Source organism: Clarias gariepinus, chromosome 14 (assembly GCF_024256425.1).
Source record: "Clarias gariepinus isolate MV-2021 ecotype Netherlands chromosome 14, CGAR_prim_01v2, whole genome shotgun sequence".
NCBI lineage: Eukaryota > Metazoa > Chordata > Actinopteri > Siluriformes > Clariidae > Clarias > Clarias gariepinus.
In genome coordinates, this window is record NC_071113.1 from 18,581,831 (window position 1) to 18,605,307 (window position 23,477).

The 23,477-nt window shown below is 37.9% G+C and overlaps 1 protein-coding gene across 6 annotated transcripts in view; it reads left to right on the plus strand.

Annotated features, from left to right (window-relative positions):
• rbfox3a (RNA binding fox-1 homolog 3a) overlaps window positions 1-23,477 on the plus strand; it is a 350,843-nt gene that overhangs the window by 87,362 nt on the left and 240,004 nt on the right. For all 6 annotated transcript variants that reach the window (XM_053511558.1, XM_053511554.1, XM_053511560.1 and 3 more), the window contains exon 3: window positions 15,703-15,751. The gene's annotated coding sequence lies outside the window, so the exon portion shown is untranslated. The remainder of the gene's footprint in view (window positions 1-15,702; window positions 15,752-23,477) is intronic.

The following is a 23,477-nucleotide window of genomic DNA, read 5'->3' on the forward strand; positions in this document are numbered from 1 at the left end:
TCCTCCGACCCACATAACGTCACCGACCTCATCTTTTCGAACTGCTTGCTTACGCACCATTGGGGGTGGCATAACACACTCAGAGGACAGCGCTATCCGCTGCTTCTGCTTGCGTGAGCTAACAGACGCCCTTGTCATTAATGTGTGAGCCGAAGTACCTCTCATTCCTCCCCTGTGAGAGAGCTCGGCTAATCAGCTCTCTCTAGACCTCTGGCTGTGAAAGGTTACAGCATCACCCGGGGATCGAACTCGTGATCCCTGGATGATAGGGCGAGCACTTTAACACTGCGCCACTATATCTAAATATTAATATATTATATACCCCCTTACTTCTTTTACAGAGTAAAGGAGACTAAGTTGCAGTCAGGTGCTGCAAATCATAAACCATTGATTAATTGATAATCAGCAGGTATGCGGATCTCTCTAAAAACAGAAGTTTTGGCAATTTGCTGGTCTGCAACATTCGGATGTGTGTTACCACAATGCCAAAGGGGAAAGTAATGGTCTTAGAGAACAATTTTTTAAAATACTTGTATATTTTGTTCTACTTTCTTATACAGTAGTTAAGATATTTATTAATTTATTGCCTCTTTTCTATTTTTCTATTTCTCGTTATTATTTCTTGTTAATTTTTTTTTTTTTAGGTCACGGGTGGTCGTGTAAGCATTTTACTGCATATGGTACTGTGTATGACTGTGTATGTGACAAATAAAATTTGAATTGGAATTGTTATCTGTAAAGGGTTATAAAATTATTTCCAAACTATTTAGAGTTCAAAGTTCTACACTGAGAAAGATTATTCACAAGTGCAAAGCATTCAGAGACTTGCCGGAGAGTGGACATCCCAGCACATCTACCTTCAGGTTAGACTGTACAAAACTGCTTGTAAAAAATGCAAAGAACTAACTGAAGGAGTTACATCTTAGACCCTACATGCCTCACTGAGCATGTTAAATGTTTAAGTCCATGACAGAACAATTAGAAGAAGACTGAACAAGTATTGTTTGTTTGGATTGGTTGCTACGAGCAAGCCTATTCTGTCTAAAAGAAAGATGGAAGCACAGCTGAAGTTTGCAAAGCTGCATCTGAACAAAGCACAAGACTTCTGGAGTGCAGTTATTTGGCCTTAATGCCCAGTGCATCTTTCAAAAAAAAACCAACCACACTTCATACTCACTGGCAACGGGTGATGATTTGAACTTGTTTTGCAGCCACAGGACATGAGCACTTTACAGTCAATAAGTCAACCAGAAAGTTCTCCATATACCAAACTATTCTTGAGGCAAATTTGAGGCCATCTGTTAGACAGCTTAAACTTTGTCATGCAACAGGACAATGATCTAAAGCAAAGCAGTAAATCTACATCACAATAGCTGAAAAACAAAAAGAATGAAGGTTTTGGGTTGGCCTAGTCAAGATTGACCTCAATCCTATGAAATGCTGTGACAGAACCTTAAGAGAGTTGAGCATTAACAATGTTATTAAGAAAAAAGTGCCAAAATTTTTCCACAGTGATGTGAGAGACCGATAAAGTTAAACAAAAAAAGATTATTTCAAGTAACTCAGTTCAGTGGTGGCTCAGTATGTTAAGGCGCTGTGTTATCGATTAGAAGGTCAGCATTTTAAACCCCAGCTCCATACAATTGTCGTTATTGGGCCCTTGAGCGAGGCCCTAAACCCTGTATGCTCCTGGGTGCCATATAATGACTGTGCTCTGACCCCAGCCTACTTAAAAAAAGCTGGGATATGCAAAGAATAAAGAAAGAAGTTCTTTATGGTTATCTGCTAAATTATGTAAATACTGTAAGAGTACAATATGCCAATGCAGTATTATTGGTTTACATACAGTAATAAAAAAAAGGTCAGGATTGATTATGTTTTTACTGTATTATTATTATTATTATTATTATTATTATTATAGTTTGCATTTACTTGCTCTGCAGGGAGAACAAAATGATTGGCATATATTTTAATTATTTGTGAACGTTTCACTTTAAATTACATGAACGGCCGTTGAAGTACTAATAAAGTACAAAATTAGCCTAGATTACAGTGGACTTATCATTAATATTAGCTGAAATAATAGCTGGGTGATTTCTATCAAACATTGTGGTTCCACATTGGCAAAAAGGAAGTACATGGATATTATTTCATAATTTGATATCATAATGTAACTGTTACTGTAAATTAAAAGCCTTTAATAGATTGTGTTGGATTGTGATAGCAATAGATACTTATATGAGTATTTCTTAAAAACTTCTACATTTTAGCTGCAAACTTATAAGAATAATAATTTTAAACAATATTAATAGTTCTTAATGATTCTGCACATAAAGAACAAACTAAAATAAAAACAGAAATGTCCAGTGCACAGCGAGAAGGATGGTAACCTGTAACAGAAGCATAACCAAGTCAAACATGTTTGCTAGAATTTGGTCTTACTCTGGAGGAAAGGATCTGTCAGGCATGAGAGTGGTGCTATTATCATCAATCATCTGTTGAATATTAACTGAGAAGTGTGGAAAAGGCAGACTTTACTATACTTATTAGCATGTGGAGGCATTTGTCTGGCATGCTTTTGGTTCTCTTGTCCCCGTAGAGAGAAGTACTGACTCGTATTTATCCTGTGATTAAATCAGTCTCTATACTGATGGGAATGGACTGTTTCAGAATGACTTCAACCCATATAGAAGTGTGTGACTGTTTACTGGGTGTATTTGGTGAGTATGTTGTAGACACCAGACCTCAACGCACAGCATATTTGCGAGATTGACATGGACAGCTGCTGTAGACTGGCATGTTTTACAGGGCCGTAATATTCCCCTAATAATGAGAAAAATCGCTTAATTAAAATAAAAATTCATCATGTAAACACCTCAGTGGGAACAGTCTGACCAATAAATATTGCACACTTAAACACTCAATCTAATATTTTGTCAGAATAAATATAGTCTTTTCGAATGTTTGCCCCACATGAGGGTAACATTAGGTGATTCGATCATTTTCCAGGAAGGAAGTTTTGTTTATATTTCCAAACGGTGAACTTTGTTAGGAAATCTCCCACTTGTGGTTACTTTGGGTCTCTGGCTGAGAAAGAGGCCCTGGTTGGCTCAAAATGTCATAAAGCTGGAGAAAAATTCATCTGCTTCCTTATTTAATAGCTCCAAATAAATGCTTCACAGAGAGCCAAAAATATACATTCTGATTAACTACCTTGAAAATGCACGTTATCAAATCAGCATCCATATAAACAGCTAAGCTGGAATCTTTAATCAGAATGATTTCAATCTGATTAAAAAAATATTGTCTGTATAACCGCAGCTATTTCTTTCAATCATGATGAAAACTAAGAGGATAACTAGTACAGTTTCAGAGACCTGTGCATTGAAAATGCTTTGTTGGCTTGTGATGGTCCGAAAACTCATCTGTAGTTAAAAAAGGATAATTTAATACAGATTTATTTAAATAGCACTTTATTAAAGGAGGCTGATACTGAAGTAAGTAATCTATGTAGTATTTATAAATCGCGGATGTCATGCATCATTGTGTTGTGTTCATAAAAAAAAACAAAAAAAACAAAGAATGCATTGCACCCTGACTAATTAGTGTGCACACAATTCACAGCACATTGCACTCGTTTTTTTAATGACCACACTTAATGACTCAGCTCCTGGCTCAGGCTTGCTATACAGTTTAAACACTATAACATTTTATCAGGCTACTTCCTATCAAGCTTTATCCTGTTTTTGAAAAGCACAATTTGCAGTCTGCTTTGCTTCGATTGCAATCATTAATCGTGAAATACGTCTAAATCGCTGTCATTTTGTGTGGTCTGTTCATTAGCATGACAGCATGCATTATGTAGTATCATGTTGTATCACATAGTGTCAGATTTTAGTTTCAGAGCATTTTTTATGTGCACAAGTAAATGAGAAATGATGTTGATGCATTGCTATTTTTTATACCTGTCACCATCCAGATGTAGATCTAGATTGTACAGCAGTTCCCAACCCTGCACAGCAAGATTTTTCCGCTCTATCACACCTAAGCTAAGTAATTTGGTAATTAACAAGCCCATCCTGAGTTGAATGTGGATGTGTTAAAGTGGGAAGATTGTTCGATTGCAAATATCAAAAGATGTACAGGTCCATGCTTGAGAACCACTGATCTCTCTCAGTGTTTCTATGATACATATGTGATTGAAGACTAGTTTATAAAAACTAAGACCAGTTTTTGAAAAGCGAGTGGAATGCCTGATTCTTGAAAATCTAAGAATAACTTGCGTGAAAAGATGAATCTGTCTGTGGGAACTGTACACACAGTGATTCACGAATCATGCTAATCTGCAGCAAGTTGAAGGAAACGTTTTTGACATTGAGCCAGTACTAGTGAAACTTTGGGATTAGTGCATTAGTGCATTAGTGTACAGTAGCAGGTAATTATATATAAAATTATGGTAGTTTTTCTCCTATTATTGTTTTTCGTTATTCTCCTCAATCAAACGTCCCGGTTTGACTTGAACATCCCTCATGCAGTTTTATGCAACTGCTTCAGTGGAAAAATGCTGAAATGCACTTAGGAGCATCGGTCTGTTGACATTATATGTCCTCCTCTCCACCTCTGCTGCTGTCATCCTCTTATACATCTGTTCAGTTACTGCAACTTCTGTCACCAAATAAAAAACTCATCCCAACTTCTGTCAGAGCATGAAGAGTTATAGCTAGCAGCATTCAACTCTATCCACATTTTATGCTCTCAGCATGCCATTTTCCATATTTTATTGCTTCTCTTTTCAACGTGCCAGCTTTGGCCACTGCATTCTATATCAGATGACAAGTGTTAATGTCCGGCAAATTCTGAGAGGAACACAAAGTGACTTCCTTAGAGAGGGAGCCTAATGTACAGGTATATAGAATTAAAATTGGCTTGGAGGGTTGTTTTGTAGCATAAAAGCATTCACGGTAGCCAATGCAATGCTCAAATATCACATAGACACATTACATTTATTTAATAAAATGCGACAAAAAATGTTTGGTGTCAAAGATATAAATATTGAACTAAACTCTAACATGGTGTTTATGTTTCCTACATGAGTTTAGGCACCCAAATTAAATAGAACGGTGGGGGAAATCTGATTTCACCCTGAGCCATGACATGCTCTCAGTTTAGAAGATGAATGTGCTCTGTTACAGTCGTATTATTTGGACAGGGTGATAAAGGAGGCTGTGACACTGAGGGCTGAAAGTAAAATATAAGTGAGTCATTTCTGTTTTAAGAAGGAATAGGAGAGAGCGCGGTTGCCTAGTTAGAGTTGGGAAGCTGCCATTACAGCTGAACATTCTGCCAGTTCTCTCATCCATTTTGACTTGTCTGAGGCATTATCCCATTTTCAACACAGAATCATTTAGTGCTTTGGCAGCACGTGTGTCATTAACCTGTGATGAGACCCAGCAGCCGCTCCACTCTAATTCACTGTGTCTGGCTCTGCGGCCCGAGCTGCAGAGCTGCTGCTATTTATCAGACACACCGAGTAGCATCATGCTACAGCCCGCACTCTCTCTGATTATTGTTGACGAGCAGAACACTTGACCTGCAAACGGCAGCACTATGAGAGTAATCTACCTCGACATCTTTGTATCTAATGGCAGAGCAGGATCGATGGCTCTCACACACCCTGTGGGCACAGCAGCAGCCTGATTCTCAACTGCTGCTCCTGGAGAGACACGCTGCTGGACCAGACACACACACACACACACACACACACACACACACACACACACACACACACACACACACACACACTCACACACACACACACACACACACACACACACACACACACACACACACACACACTCACACACACACACACACACACACACACACACACACACACACACACACACACACACACACACACACACACACACACACACTCACACACACACAAACACACACACAGCTTAGTTAAGCAGATATATTCGAACCTTATTATGTTCTTATCCCTAAGGGACTTCTAGTGGCCATGTGCTATTACCAAAAAACAGGGTCAGTATAAATAATTGTTTGCTGTTTGACACCTTTAGTTTAAAAATGAACTTAAGTCTCTTGAACCACTGAAATGGGTATTACTTTTCTATAGCATAAATAAAACATATACTATATACAAGTGATTCATGTTTAGTATTTAATTTATTATATGGACTAAAAATAGTTTTTGCACAGATATTAGAAAGTAGGAAAAAGCTGCAAACTAGAATTTAGCATTAGTGTGGACATATTTGAGACATTTGAGAATTTAATGGTGTTGCACATTGTTTTAATAGTTCAGTTTAGACACTCTGCAAACTCTAAGAGTAGGGGGCATTAACGGGCATCTAGATAGTAACAGAAGCTATTGACAAACTTTAATTCATTCATTCAGTTATTTTATAATATATAAATTTTCAAGCACACACGCCTTTATACACTATAGGTAATTTAAAAAAGCCAATCAACCTATTATGCATGCGTTTGAACTGTGGAAGGAAACCAAAGCCTGAGGAGGTAAATCATCAAGCATGGGGAAACAAGTAACCAGAAACAACACACACCAGAAATAGCAAATTGGTTCTGGGTCGGATCTCAAATTAACAGTTTCGGCTGCTAGTTTGGCCCACATGCCACATCCAATTACGGCCCAAGGTTGGCTCAAATGCTATTTGCTGAAATTCAACCAGTTCAATGCCAGAAAGGGACCAAAACTCAGCCACAACTTTACAATGTCCCCAGAAATCAACCAGATTCCACAAATTCCCCAGAATCCACAGATTGTCAGCCAGACACGAGCCAAACTGTCACCACCGTTACCCCCGAACCCAGCCACAACTTTTCCGAAGGTCCAGAAAACAGCCATAACTGAATCAATATTATGTTAGAATCCCCAAAATTAGACCAAAGTACAGTACAGGACCAGAGGAGAGATTCAAACCACCAACCTTGTATCAACAATGTTAAACACAAAACCACCATACCGCCTGGTTAACAACAATAAATTAATTAAATAATGAATAAATAAATAACTCTGTTATAAAGAAGTCTCTAGTTTTAGTCACAAACAATGACTTCTTTAGCATAATAATTTTGCCCCAGTCTGACGTTTGTTACTGAGGTTTATTGAGGTATGGACAATTATATATATTTTTTTACTTTTGTTATTTCATTATCTCCTGTCTGATATGAGGATCGATGATATCTTTGTATAAAAAAAGAGAAATGTCTCTTGGATGAAACATTTGTTTGCATTAACTTTCTTGTTTTGATTGTGATTTTATGATAGAGGAGAACTAGCTGTTATGTGGGGATTAGCAGTCATCAAATTGGGTAGAAAATTGAAAAAAGAAATAAAAAGAAAACAAGGGTTGGTCATGGGAACCAATGTCAAATTATTCTACCTTGTCTCTAGTCTAAACCTATGATTTGTGCACTAAATCTAATATAGATACAGCTGGAATTGTGATGATACTATCAGTATCCTCCATTTGTCATTTGGTTTTCTGGTTTCCTTTTAGTTTAGCTTTTTGTGGTGTTGTAGCTAAAGATATTTTTGAAAACTTCATTCATAAATAGAGGTTTGTGTCTAGACTGTGCAACCTTATCTGTAACCCAGAGCTGGTGGAAAAGTTTAAACAGGTAAGTCGTCTCAGAAAGAGTGATTTGTCTGTTGCAGAATTAATGTCTAGGCTCATACCCCGAGGGGAGGCAGGTTGGCACCTAAAGGTATTGACATGAGGGACAAATCATTAGATCTGTCCCATCATTACGCATTCATCCATCTGTACCATGTTTCATTTAAGATCATGGTCTCATGTTCAGGTGCCAGAAGTCTCCACTATTGTGTTTAACAGGCAAAGAAAAGACTGTTAAAGTGTTCCGGCGTTATTTCCTCATAAGCAAAATAGACTATTTACTCATTTCTTAGTTTGACATTGGTAAGATACAAGGTACTGTTGGTACATCAAATCATTTAGTTGTAAAAAAAAAGCACCAAAAATACATTTAACTGATTTTGATGAAGCAAAAATGTTTTGCCATTGATGGTTTTGACAGATGTACAATAATAGTGCAGTAACTTATTATATGCAGAGACATAGAATAATGATTAGACAAATCTTTTTCTGTCCCCACTCTGTCTGTTCCTGTGAAAATATTGACAATGGTACGGGAAGAAGAAAATTTAATCTGATTGTCCTTTTGAATTTGTACTGCACTACCCAGTCTATAAACTTAAATTTGTTGTCTTATCATGGTTTGCAAACTGAAAATAATATACTTGTAGAGCTCTTTCCGTTCCAGTACCACCATTATTTATCCTGATTTTAATGATATAGTGTTACTTCTCTACTTCTGGTGTTGTACAAACTCTTGTCCTTCAGACCAACCTTTGCAATCTGCTCTTTATTCAGGTGACTTTTCTCCACAGGCTCATTAAGGCAAGACACAGTCCTCTGCCACTGAGAATGGGACATCTGTCACTTTACATTTAAGTTGAGGATCTTCACTGCACACCCCGCTAAGAGACAAACAATCCATCCTTATTTAACAAACACAATTGCAATTGGATTGGATTTTTGATATTTAGTGAAGAGCATTATTTTTCTCTAGCCTTCTGAAGCCATGAACTGGAATTTGTTTCTCAAATTGTGTGACCTTGTGATTCTAATGAAATTACATCTGATGGGGATTTAGTTTATTCGATTGACCTCTTTGGCTCACTAAGACTACACCTAGCAATTTACTAGTTGCTAAATTTGTAGATGGTGGTTAGTTCTGCATTTTCATTCACTTGCACCAGAGAAATGGCATTTCGCTGTACCTGAAATCTTTTCTGAATGTAAATTTGATTGATGATAACCCCACTGACCAGAAAATGCACTGAATGTATTATTAAAAGCAGCACACCATGACTTGTATGCACCATTTTCATGAAAATGAACTACTACTTTAGTATGGAAGACCAGCTGGCAATATACCGTATTGACTTCTTTCAGGTTTGCCATTCTACTTGCCTTCAAGGTCAAGTTCTGTGCGCTTTTAAAATGCAAAGTCCTATGTTAAATAGATATGAATAATGTGTGAGAGGGAATGAGAAAGTGTCAAGTTGCATGACCAGACAGTTCTCGCTTTTTGCCCTTAATGTGCATGCCAACCCGTAGGATCCCCTAACCTCATGCACTAAAAACCACACTTCTAATCCTGACTGCTCAGGCCTGATGAACCAACTGGGCCTCATACAAAATTCATAAACTTTTTAATGAGTGGGTTATTGGATTTAGGAATTAAGTAGTGAGAACACCTCTGACTACCCACCTTGACCCATGCCCTAAACTTAATTGTTCATTTTTTTTTTTTTTAACTAGCCGTCTGGTGAGGCTTTGCCATTCTTGGATCTGGTACTTCTACAAATAGTCAATATAAATGCTAGCTTTTTGGTCTCTCTCATATTGAAAAAACACAGAGAAAAGGATGAATTACCTAACTATTCTAAGCCAGGTCAGAAGAAACATCAAAAAACATATCCAGTGTCAAGGGAAGAAAATATTAGCGTCTATAAGAGTTTTGTTATCTCCTGGCTTTGCATGGTTTACCCTCTTCATATGTTATTTACTAAGTGCATTTGGTAGTGTGGTGCCAACCCCTTTGTTAATTCTGTCATGGTGAGATTTTAATAGATCATGTCTGAGAGTTCTGAAATTGGCATATCACTTTTTCAAAGCACAGCTTTTACCAGTCTAGCAAGCTGATTCATCCTGTACGAATTGGTCTATGTTTCACAGCTCACTTGGTAAAGGAGTGAGCTTTCTTAAAATCCAAACATTGCCCTATTGGGTTTGTGACTGTGCTCATCATGTTCACCTTGATCGAGTGTCAGGAAATATTATCAGCAGAACCCATCAGCTATGACTCGAAGAACCTATTGGTTGCGTGTGCATTAACAGTACGTACCATTGCTTGCTTAGCATTACAATTATCACATAATAATTCACGGGCATAGAATACACCTAACATCTTCAGATCTCATAATCACAGTGCCATATAACCTTTTTGACACTACATGTATGTACATTTGAGTAATATTTCAGCATTACATCGAATAAACTATGCATTAAATTACACTTCTTAAAGGTTTTCTTGATGATGGCTTCACTTACTTTTAAGTGAGTAACATGACTGATAGTCACAAGTACACATTACTTAGCATCTGTTCTAATGATAAAAAAACATTATCACATATTCTTTTTATTCATTTTTTTACCCATCGGCGGGTACAGAGGTTTTTATAAATAGTTAAAAGGTTAAAGCTAAAAATAAGCTGATCGGCTTTGATGTAACCAATAATATTATTTAAGGTTGAAGCCCACAAACATGTCTGCCTGTCTTTCTGTCCTCAAATGTAGGAAACATAAAGATATCACTAAAAGAGTGATTTCTGAACAATGTACAGACAATGTTCTTTTACTTATATAGATTACAATTAGAAATACTATACAGTAAATATTGCATTTTCAACATGTTTAAACAAAGTGGTATTTTCAAAATGACCTCATCAGTCAGAGTCATAATATGATTGAATATAATGATGATGCAACTTTTGTTGAACAAGTGACTCGTGGAATACTCCAACTTTTTCATAGGAATAAACGTGTTCAGGTAACAGGTTTGAGTGAATGTTGAACTTAAATGCACATTTTTCATTACCTATAATGGATGACTCACATAAAAGCATGGTTCAAGCTAGAGATGTTAAATGGATTCACACATTAATGTGAGCATAATACAATTTTTGAAGGATTTTAGTAATTATATTTCAAGTGTAGTTTTACTGAGTTGGGGCAGGCAAAAATCTGTTTTCTTTTTAGCTGCTGTAGATATGGTTTAATTGATGTTTTAAGTTTGTTTTATTATTTTTGTTGCTGTTGGTGCTTACCACATACTGTAGGTTGTGGGGAAGAACACTTTACCTAGGTTTAAATACACCAGTCAACCATAAAATTAAAACCCTTAACATTAAAACTACCTAGGTTTGGGTTCCCCTTGTGCCACCGGGGCGGCTCTGGCCTCTCATGGTGTGGCTGTGGTGTCTGGCCTCAGGCCGTTGGCAGCGCATCCTTTGGGTGTTGTGGGATGTGGAAGAGGTGTTCAAAATAGGCAAAATTAACATGGCCTTTAGCTTTTTCCAGCACTCTTTTATAAATCATTTTCTTGGAGTTTATAATTACTATGAATTCATGTTTTACCTTGAAAGCAGTGGTGGGAGATTTAGTTGCAGTCTTCAGTAAAGGTCCAGTCATATTTGTTTCTTTTTTCATTCGTTTATTCATTTATTCATTCATTCTTGCATACATATTGTAGATTCTTATTTTATAACCTTGTGATTTTTTTTCCTTGCTATTGACTCAGTGTGAAAAAAACACTTCTCAGAAATGGGATTTAAATATCAAGGGATTGGTGGTCTATCTGATAACAGTTCAGAGAAGTTATTTGAAACTTGTTTTCGTCTTTGGTTTCTCAACATTGTGCATTGTTGCTGTGGCTTTTTTTTTTTTTGGCCTACCAAGCCAGTGTATTTTTATCCAAGAGTTACAGTTTGTTGGAAAAAAAAATATGCAGCCATCAAGTATGCTTTAAGAATCTTCGCTAAATAAAAACTGTACTTTAACCCCGCCGCATTTAGATGAGCGAAGTCAAAGTTCAAGTCCCAGGATTCTGAGTTTACGCTTGTGTTTCTGTATCTAGGAGAGAAATTATCATGCTCGGGAGTCCATGTTGTTCTGTTGCCTTGGAAACTACATTGGCAAAACAGCACCAAATGAGTAATGCCCCCATATGCTTTTTTCATGGTATTAAGGAAAAAAAATTTAATTGCTTAGAATTAAGGAAAGGAGAAGACAAAGTGCTAGCTGCATTCTCTATAAGCGTGTTTTCCCCTTAAAGCTGTGCATGATGAAAGACCATCTGTCAGAGCTTACTCTCTTGCTTTCCTTCCCAGTTTTCTGGTCTTTTTTAACAACGATTTTCTTCACACATGGGGTGTTTTGACTTATGGAAATTAGACTGTCTTAATTAATAAGAACACTCCCACTTAGCTCATCAGTGAGCAGTACAAAGCTGGTCCTCTTCATTATGCAGGACATGCATTACTCTTCTAGCCAAATTACAGTGATTTCATTTGCTCCCTGCCTCATCACTTATATAAGGATTCTCATCGCTCCTGTTGGAGGTGTGGGAATGGTGTGGGTTTCAGAGCAGGGAAAAAAAAGAGAAAAAAAGCTTTAACAAGTTGAAACCTTAACATTATCTACTGCTTGTGTCTCAACGAGGTGGTTCTATTCTGAGTTTTGTGTGTGTATGGTTTGTGAATTTTGTGTCATATATGTGTTTGTATATGTTAGTTGTGTCATGAGTGGGAGATTTGTAATGTAGTTTTACAGTTGAGTCCTTGCTGCCACACCCACACCCACACACACACACTGTGGGTTTCAGCATGGTGGGTACGAGAGATGTTCGGGAAGGATTCGATAGGAGAAAGCTTAAGCTGGCTGAGGCGAGTGATTCCTTGGTGGCTGATGAATGGTGGCACTGATGGGTCATTTGTCCTGGTGATGGAGTTAGCCGCTGCCCTTTGGGAGGAAGACTAACATAAAGAAAGCCAGAGCTGAGCGTGACAGATCATCCAACAGTAACAGAATAAGTGGCTGCTGTGCACGCTGCTGCTACAACCGATGCCCCTTAATTGGACATACTCAGGGATCAGGAAGAGAGGGAGAAATTGCACATGGGGGGTAAGCTTGCAAGGGTGTGTGGATGTATATGTCTTGCATTCACCCCCCACAGCCACACTAGTAATACCTACTGAGACATGGACAGAAACACCAAAGGAGGAAGAGTTTTCAACCTCAAGTGTTTAAGAGAAGCTCACACAAGCTTACCCATGAGAGAATGGATTTTGATCATTATAGTAAAAAGAGATCAATAAACTGATCAATGTGGTCTTGGATATTTGCAAATTTTATTTAAAAACATGCCAAAAACTCACCCAATAGATTGATTTTATTCATTCACCTTTGGTAATTTCTTTATCCTCCAATAGTTTGTGGAGAATCTGGAGGCTACATCAGGCCACACAGCCCATACAGGGAGAGTACATCTGCCTATTTTAGTACATACTGTAAAGAACAGCAGTCTATTACAGTGCATCACATGCACATACATTTGCATGGTATATCTTTTTCATCTTTAGTTGTATTTTGGAGATTAAAGGAAACTAATGTACAATATACTTAGACTCAAGGAAAAGTTAATAACCTGAGATTGACCCCACCATACCTGAAGTGCCAGCCTTTTTTTTTATAAAATTCCTTTATGTAATAGTTAGTTTATATTTATAATACTTTATCATCAATATGATAAATATGTTATACACTAAGCAGCTATAACTTTAAAACCATCAACATTAAAACTGCATAGGTTCTAGGTTCCCCTTGTGCCACCAGGGCAACTTTGGCCCTTTGGCGCATGGCTGTGCAGGGCCTCGGGGATGTGCGGTGATATCAGGCACTGCGATGTATGCTGCAGATCTTTTGGGTGCTGTGGATTGGGGCCTCCGTAGATCGGACTTGTTTGTCTGGCGCATTCCTGGCTTGGTTGAGCCTTGGGTGCCCATGATCCTGTCACCAGTTCACTGGTGAATATAATTGATAATCAATGTTATTTAATTCACCAACTAATCCGTATAACACTATGTACTGTGGGATAATATAGATTCAAATGTTCATTTTAAATAAAAGGTTGTGTAATTGTTAGAAAAAAAATCACTGAAATGAACTGACAAATTGTAAAGCCATATTTTGGTGTGTGTGTGTGTGTGTGTGTGTGTGTGTGTGTTTAAATGATATACCACTAAAGTGTATATTACTTCTAAAGAAACATGGAGACCAGAAGGAAAGCCCACTGAGGGACATACTGTATTGCCATTTATGGCGGATTCTAGCCACACTCCCTCCATGTGTCTTCTTCTTGCCTGTTTCCCTGCAGAGGGGTTTGTGTGTATTGAGGAGAGGTGTAATCCAGCCTGGTAGTGCACCGTGGGTCATTTGAAGCTGCCCTGAAGAGACAGGTTGAGGTAATCTCCACTTTGAGGAAAGTTTCTTTACTGAGATGGAGAGCGTGGAGAAGGGGACTGCAATGAAAAGTAACATTAAAAGATAGACAGAAAGGAACACTACTGCTGGAGAGAGAGAGAGAGAGACGGAGAGAGAGGCCAGCCTGGGGATGATAAGACTAGGAGATTTTCATGCTTTTTTTTGGCATGGCGGGGGGGGGGGTTGAAGCAGAGTGAAATAGAGTGTGAGAGCATGCAGAAAGAAAGGTGATTCACACACAGCATGCTGATCTCCAGATTGCTCCTGTCGGTGATGTAGAGCTGCAGCTCTCAGTTGTGACATGGAGTGGGAGATCGGAGATGGAGTGATCTGGTAAAGCAGCTGATGTGACAGAAGTCACAATAACAGAGGCATATGCCTGGAACACAACTCACACACATTAAGAACAAAATAACAACAAACAGAACAGACTACATTCAGTTCCATATACTGCCAGCAACAACTACTCCCATGAGTCACTAATTCAGCTATTGGAGTTATTTTAGCAACGCTTTACGTGGGAAAAGATGGAACTGTAATGCAATAATCTATTGTTAGCACTTCACTGCACTTTAAATTAAATGCAAAGTACATGTAATATACTTTAATTAAATGCAATCAATGATGATTAAAGGTCAAATCTTTTCTTAGAACATGCATACACCGTATGGATATAAGGAATACAAATAAAAGGTGCACGTTTGTTTTTCTTGCCCACCAGGGCATCTCATTAAGACTTTAAATTTGCATAATTGGAAAAAGTCATTTATTCATTCATGTTTAATTTTTTTTTTCTTTTGTCTAATTTGTGTACTTCAGATGCAATTTGTTTGCACATTTTGGTTATTATGGTCGCCCAAAACACAAGTCATTCCCACATCTTGGTTAATTACTGTACATGGATTAGTAAAATGAGCAAACAAACTAGGAAAAAAGTGACCACACTGGGCTTATGGGACAAAACAAAAAGACAACATATTCATTAAAATGAGACACTGCAGAATGTATTTGGCATACAAGTAATTATACTTTATATCTTCCTGGTTAAGGCGTAACGGTTCAATGGCATTCGACTGTCCTTTGGGTTTAGATACATATGTTTAATCACTATTTATCATATTTGATGGATTAGTACTAAAAACTTGAATGAATGTAAATTTGAGCCCAATGAGTAAATATCTTAAAAATGCTTGATCTGCAGGAAATAGTTTCAGCAGTCTTAGCAAGTCCGGGAATTAGAGTGCTGTATGCAACAGTAATCAAAATAATGAAGAAAAAAAATATCTTCATGTCACGGTGTGAACTAACCACATGTCCACTGTAAGTTAGCTGTATCCTTCTCCCTCCTTATTCCTGTATTCCACATTTTACCTCCGACTTTAGCCACTGATAACGGCTGCCTCTGTACATTTGTTGTAATGCCTTTTCTCCTCCCATCATTTGACTGTGGTTTCACAGCTGGTTGTCTCTCTTTTCTCTCCCTCTTTCTCCCTCCCTCTCTCTCTCTCTCTCTTTGAAACAGGTTGATCAGACCCAGTTACTTGCTACATTCAGAGGGCCTTCTCTCCTCAGTGAGTATTTTTATGCTAATTTGTCTGGCTAAGTGTGAAAATCTCCATCGCTGAGCTTGTCTTCAAGAGTTTTACATGTTCTTTGTTCCACAGAAGGATGTTGATGAGTATGATGCATGAGTGGTCAAAGTAGAGAGAGAGAGGGAGAGAGAGAGAGAGAGAGAGACCTTCAAATCTATGTGCGAAGTTGTAAAATATGTGTGTGAAAAGAATCATAGGACTAGAGCAGTGTCGACTTGCTGTTTGTAATCAGCGTCTTCAGTGTAAAATATTTTGGGGCTTTACAGTAAAGCAGAGTTGTGGTGTATTTGCTACAGTTACTGAAGATTTTTTTACGGTAATGATTTTGCTTCCTAAAATCAAAACGTAAACCGTATTTTATACAATTTGCTTTAATGCACCCATTTAATGTATACAGAACATTTATGTATCCTAGTACTACATAAATATAATCTATGCAATGTTTTTGTCCACCGACACAACTGACACTGTATTACAGTGGGTATAAAAAAACTGCTCCTAAGAGAAACATACTGAATAATTCCAAAAAGAAAAAAAATAATAAGCTGATTGTAATTATTATTATAATCAACTGATTTTTTTCTTTTTTTTTTCCACATATCATTTATCAGTTGAATAAAACAAAAACTATCTTCATTACAAGCTGCAAAGCGACGAAATTTGATTATTTTAAAGGAAGGTGATTCTTTTCTATACCCAAATTAAATTTTTATTTTATTTGTTACATACCCAGCCATACACAGTATGATATTCAATGAAATGCTTTCCCACTGTATATACAGTTACAGTATGTATTTTATAAACATATAAAAGCCATTCGATTAATTGCATTGTTTACATTCTTGTTTAACACCAATTACACAACAGTTAGTTTATGCATGTCTCCGTCAAAAACTCTGATTGGTCGTCAGGCATTATATGAGTTGTGATAATAGATATGTAGTAACAGCAATTGGGACGTTTAACTATAAGTATTACTCTGCAGTACTGGAAAAAGGGGAGAGCAGCTACCTGGCTAATCCCACATTAAAATCCAGTCACAGAAGCAGTTTCAGCCAAAAAAAAAAAAAAAAAAAACACATCTGATAATCTTATGTCATCTTAAACAACACTTTGTCTCCTTAGTAATTGCTAAATTATCTTTAGTACTTGGCAACAGCACTCCATCCTAAGAAATATTCTTAAAAAAAAATACTTTTCTCATGGAGGCATCAAACCATGCCTTGTACATATGGAATGCTACAATATGTAAAAAAAAAAAAAAAAAAAAAAATTTCTAAAACATCTGTAAATGTCCAAAAATTCCATAATAAAACTAAAGGTTCCAGGCAAGACAGACAATTAATCAGGAATTTTAATATATAATAATTAATATTTTCTCAATTATGTTCACCTTGAAACTACAAATCCTGCCCCACTGACAAAACAGCTTTATCTCCTAAATGGCAACTAATATTTGCATGTCAAAGCTTAAGCCTGCTGGTGATAAATCCACACAGTGATGAATTAATTACAGTCAAGGTTTATTTTAAAACGTGGGACATTATAATGGACATAACATTATCTTTTAACTGGAGATTCTAGTGTATTTTTTGTGATTTATTTTGTCCATAAGTTTTTTCTTTTATTCTTATTATGTTTGTTTATGCCAGCAAGCAAAACATCAAAATTGTTCCTCAAACCTGCTAGTCACTGCTCGTCATCTGGTCATGATTGTCTTGCTTGGCCAGTGAGAGAAAATGTTTTCTCCAGCGGAATGAAAACTGAGCAGGTGGTTTTTGAATCCTAGAGCTCTGACCTAAGGCCACTCACGATGGGCAGCAGTGTTAGAGTGCCGGAATTCTCTTTGCACTATAGTCACATTGCTGCTGCAGACAATTGAATGCAAGCCACTGGTCAAAATGTACAGACCAAACCTGAGGCGGTCTCTCACTAAAAGATCCCAAGGGTTCAGCAATCACATGGCAGAGGTTTAATCAGGAAAAATGCCAGTAGCTACTTTGGTCATGTTTTTTGCTTCAAGCCCTGTTCATTGTTCCTCTGAATTACTCGAAGTGCTTTGTATTTCTCTGGGCATGAGAGTCAAGAACTCTAACTTCACTTGGTAAAAGATCAATACACTTCTTCTCTTTATTTATTTTATGTCGGTTTGCCAGTGCTGCTTTGTGTTGTATTTGATTTGTATGTTCCGTCAATCTGTTGTAACTTCAGTCTCATATAGATTTGATAGTTTTTGGTCCTTAAAACTGTTTTTAGTCTGTTAAAACAATTAGAAACAAACGAGGAAGAACCATGGCGACTTGTAATAATTTACCAAGTCTTAAACTATTATACATACAATGAAAGTTACTGTGCTAACAAACTTTTCATGAAAGCAGACAATTATTTTAGTGTTTTTAAACCAGAAAAGTAGAATTGCACTAAAACAGCATAGAAGTGTAAGAGTTTTTCCATCCCTCATATCCAAAGGCCATGGTCAATATTGCTCTTTGACGCTCAGTCACAGGTGGCTGTGTAAGCATGGGGATTTGAACTCACAATCTTCTGATGATTGGCTGAAAACTTTTCTACTATGCCCCTGGGGAGCCCTAATTGTAACTCTTTCTGGCACACTGTCATGACAGAATCTCTTGAAGTATTGGACCAATTGTTGAAACTGACATTCTGACAGCAGTATGGAACCCTGGGCATTACTGGACTGGTAAGGACAGAAATGTGCCAACTGGAAGAGTGTGTGAAACCGTAGGTGAAGCCTACTGTAGGTGCACACACAGCATTTTTATATGCCCTTCTAGAATGGGCTCTGAGCAGTATTTCATGGCAAGGAGTTGGTGACCAGTGGCAATGAAGGTATGAGCACAGATGGCAAGAGCATCTTGAAGACTGGAGATTATATATAGAAAATATTTGGAAAAGTTGTTATTGTCAGCACTGTATGGTATGTGCTTGGACAATTTTTAGAACTTTTCCAATGTAGGTGAAATTATTTCCAGTAAACAAGAGAGCCCATTAGGATTCTACTGAGTTACTTTGCTGTTGTAAGGTTCTTGTGGTCCATTTACACTACAAAGAATTCTTCAGCTCCCTCCAGTCAACGTTTCCATTTTTCCAGTGCTAATTTTTTTTTACTGCTAGCAGCTCCCTTTTCCCAACATCATAATTTATTTTTTGTTTTGTTGAGTCTTTTCAGAACTCTGTGGATGTCAAAGAAATGAAGGAGCCCATGTTGGTTTGCCACAATGTCTTGGATATACTGTATATTCTTATGCCTTTCTGTGATATACTGTATATTCTTACTTTCTGCAGAAATGATCAGGTTAATGCATGTATAAGGAAACATGGCATCTGCGAGGTCACAGTGATAGGGTCAGTGAGGTGATATGGTCCATGCTCTGGATTACAAGATCTTCGTCTTGTGTCTGTTTTTTACTGTTTAATTTCACAATGACAATCTGATAATTCCTGAATAATCTGATCAATGTAACAATGCTATGGTTCTCTTAATTAGGTAAATTATTCGCCCAAAAAGACTTGTGGCTTTAATCTGTTATTTACAACTAGTGCATAATTATGATGAAATTGTTGAGTGCCTGTTTTTTCCTCTCTGCATAGACAAAACAAATTAGTCTACTCCTGAATAGAGACTACGATTCTGGTGGTATCCAGAGTTTTTTTTCTCTGTGAGTTCTTATGGACCACTGTGGGGGATGGAGTTGACACTTGTGAGAGCAGCAGCTGGGTGCTTTTTCAGTCTTTCTTCGTATCTGTTGTATGTGTGTGTGTCTCATTAAATGTGGATGGTGAACTAGCTGCAGATTGCCTGGTGATTGCTACTCTCTCTGTGTAGCAGTGAAGCCTCGGCCTGTAGATGAGGTGCGATTGACATTTCTCTCTGGCCCTCCGCTGGGTGTCTGTAAGGATCCTGAACCCATTCAGACTGGCTCCCAAATCAAATCACTGTCGCTGCCACTGCCACCACTCACTGGCCCCATCAATTATTTAGCCCCAGCTCGAGTGAACCAAAAGGCTGAGGGAATTTGATTTTGCAGGCACCTCTGACAAGTCAGACCTTTGGCACTAGCTTGTGCAAAGCCACATTAAGCAGTGGCGATGTGATATTTTCCTGTGATGTTGTGACCTTTGAACCCCATCAAAGTTTCTTTATCTGAAATCCATATAATTGATGATTTTTGGAATATATATGTTCTTCAGATTTTTTCTTGCTTGTTCTTCACTGTGCTTAAAGTGTTTGAGGCAAGCACTTTTCTACATAGGTCATGTATTCAGTTAAAGATAAATTAAGAACAGGATATATTTCGTTCTTTCATTTTACAGTGATTTTTAAAGTAGCTTTAGGGTTATCTTTAGTAATTAAAGTTTGATTTGATCGAAGCACCCTTTTTTTTCAGGTTGAATTTTAATTAAACAGGACACTGGTCCCTAGTTCATTGCAAGGACATCTACCAAGTTTCTAATGAAATTCGAAAGCCTTTTAAATTCAATTTAGAGAATTTATTGGACAGCAGCAGCTTTTGGACAGTGTAGTGATAACCATCTTGTCTGCTGGCTGTGCATCTCATGATGCCATTGGGACAACCTCGTGGAGCTGCAGACCCTCGATCAGCTACTGTATGTCATCATGGTAGCTCCTGCTCCCTTTGCTCCCTTTGCTCCCTTTTGGCCCATTACTGTAGACAGTTGAACCTACTGTCAGTGCCCCAGCAGAGGGGATGTGTTAAACACCTTCAGCAGTACTCAACAGCTGACTTGTCCCTCTAACTATCTATCACTGGTACTCAGAGCTCTCTGGCAGCATATGCAGAACGCTATTTCATAACGATAAAGATCACATCTTTGTTCCAACTTGCAGGCAAGATAAAAAAAAGAGTAATAAAAATATGCCTCCTACTCCCTTGTTCCTTGAGAATGTAGTGAATTTTGTGCAGCAGAATCCATTTGCGATTATTCCTCTTGTGTGATATAATCTTTGCCATACATTTCTGGAGGTCAGAGCAGACACAGTAACAAGGTCGAGCAAGAGTTGATGTACTGGTTCTTTGTCTGGAGCAGCTAAATGATTAATCACTTGAGAGTGACAGCTATATTCAACCACTGGTCTTTAAACATGTGAAAGACCTGTCAGATTGAATTTAAAGCCAGTTCAGTTTTGAGCACTTGTATTCATGCATGAAGAGATTTAGCTGTTCCTCAGTGTCCAGGTATTTATGCATGTCTGTGAGATACTCTCACCTCAGTGTTAGGTCACATGTCAGCTTGCTGTTAGGAGTAAGGAGTTTGTGTTGTTACACAGTGCTTATACAGTAGTTTGCCTTTACATGTCGAAGGATATTTTAATGTGAAGGTACTGTAGTATGACGCATAAGGCCTAGGGCTTTAGACGTTAAAAGAAGTCTTTTTTTTTTTTGCATATTCTTGGCTATTTAGGCTTCTGTTTCCTCTCCCTTCCTGCATTCCCCTGTGAACTCCACAGCTTAAAGGTTCAATTTGAAGTGCTTGTCCACTGCACCATGATGTTGCGCTGCTTATGAATCATGTCAAATCGTTGCTCAGAAAGCTTTGATCAAAGAGATACGGTGCCATGCGCCACACGAACTCTGCCTGTCCACTGATCACTAATCCGGCTCCCAGCCCGGCTCTCAACATATGAGCGAGCTAATACTGCAGCCAAAGGCTTACACTATTATTTATAATATATGCATCAATTTACACATATAAGGCTGTATCACCTGTTTATCACTAGAAAAAGCATAACTCAAGCACCCAATTTGAAATAAACCCTAATTATGTCGCAAGAGGGTTTGAAACCCTTACTTTGTCATTTGAACCAAAAGCTTAGACAGACTGCGAAACCACAATTTAATGAGCTGTTCGCAGCCTGAACAGAACAAAAGTCAGCATAGATCACACTAGATACTGTTTAATTACTGGCCCAATCCACTTTCATTTAGGTAGTTGCATAATCTAAGAATTATCTAGTATGAACTTCCACTTTAGGCAGAGATTTTATTGTTTGTATATAAAAATGCTCATATTATAACAGGGGTTTTCTTTAATAATGTTTGCTGAAGACTAAGAACTTAATGCAGTTGATTTCTGTTCCTGCCTGAATGGTTTGATGGGAATATTACATCGATTAATTTGGCTCTTGCTTTTATCCGAAGCAGCTAACAGTTGAGGCAGGATATAATTAAACAGTTGAGGGTTAATGACCTTGATCAAGAATCCATCACTGGTGGCTAGAATTTGAACTCTCAACCTTCTGATCTGTAGCTCAAAGCCTTTAGCACAGAGCTACCACATTTGTATAACATGTTCACCTCCTAACCTCAATCTGTCTCTTATTTTAATAGGTTTAATTTCCCGTCACATCCACTGACAAATATAAAATAAATTAAAAAAATAAAAAAACATCCTGGTCCGTTGTCATGACAGAGACTGGTACTTTCCTAAATTAGTCTTCTCTTTGTGGACATGGCATGGCATTAGCTGTAGACAGAAATGCCCTGCAAGGACTGATGAAGAAAGGAAGGTTAAGAATGGAAGACTATGAGATTTGAATATCTTAGCATTAAAATGCACAAAGCTGGAGCATGTCTGCAGGGGAGGCTTTGAAATTTCCTCCACCTCGACTCTTTTATCTCAACCCTCACGCTCTGCCTCGGGACCCGCAGGGCTCCCTGCTGTGAAAGGGGCTGCCATGTGCTTCTTCACACTGCTCACTTGCACATACGTACCCACACACACACCCATAATCACACATACATGTGTTGCCAAATTTCCTAGCAAAAGAGGGTAAATATTACATGTGAAATTGCCCCCCCCCCCTCCCTCCCCCCACCCCCCTGCTCCTTTTTTATTCCCCTTCCTTTGACATTGTGCCTTTGAAACACAGGTCAATGTAAAATGGTTACATCTTGTTGAAGCTTATTTCCAGACTCTAAAAATGAGTTCACTTATATATGAAGGTCAGTAAAATGACTTTGCACAGTCTTGGTTTGTTTTTGGGTTCTATTTTTTAAGCTGGATGAAATGGCTTTGCTGAACATTTGCAGTTTACTTATTCCAAGTCAGTCTGAAGCAACAAGGTATTTCCAGAGGCACACCCTTTAGAGGTATAAGCTTTGAAGGCATCATGCGGTGTGTTGGAGACCTGGGCTTAAAGATAATATTCGAGTTAGCAAGCTTCCGTTCTATGAATTATATGAATTTAAACAGTAGGGGAAAGAATTTGTTGAAACGATTCCATATCCTCTCCCTGTCACCTCTGTCATAATTCTGCACGGTGTCAGATGGATCTAGTAATACTATACAGTGGATTATTATAATAGCCTGACCCCTGACTGGCAGCGAATAGATTCCAGATGGGCCAATTTTAAAGATCAGTTACATTTGGAAATGTCCAGCCACACCAGAGAATAACACTATCTCTATTATATGAGTCACTCCTGTCTGTGGAATAAGTGTGAAATAATTCACAGTTCTTCTGACCTTCGCTGTACACCGCTACACCATACACCGAGTACTGGCCACTGAAAAATGCTAAATCCTTTCGATGCATATGTTGCTCCTCATTTGTCATTTACAAGCCTTTCTGTTTATGACATATAATATACAGTAGCGATTATCATGTAATTTATTCAAATCTAAAGTAACCACTTCATCCTGGTCTGGGTTATAATTAATC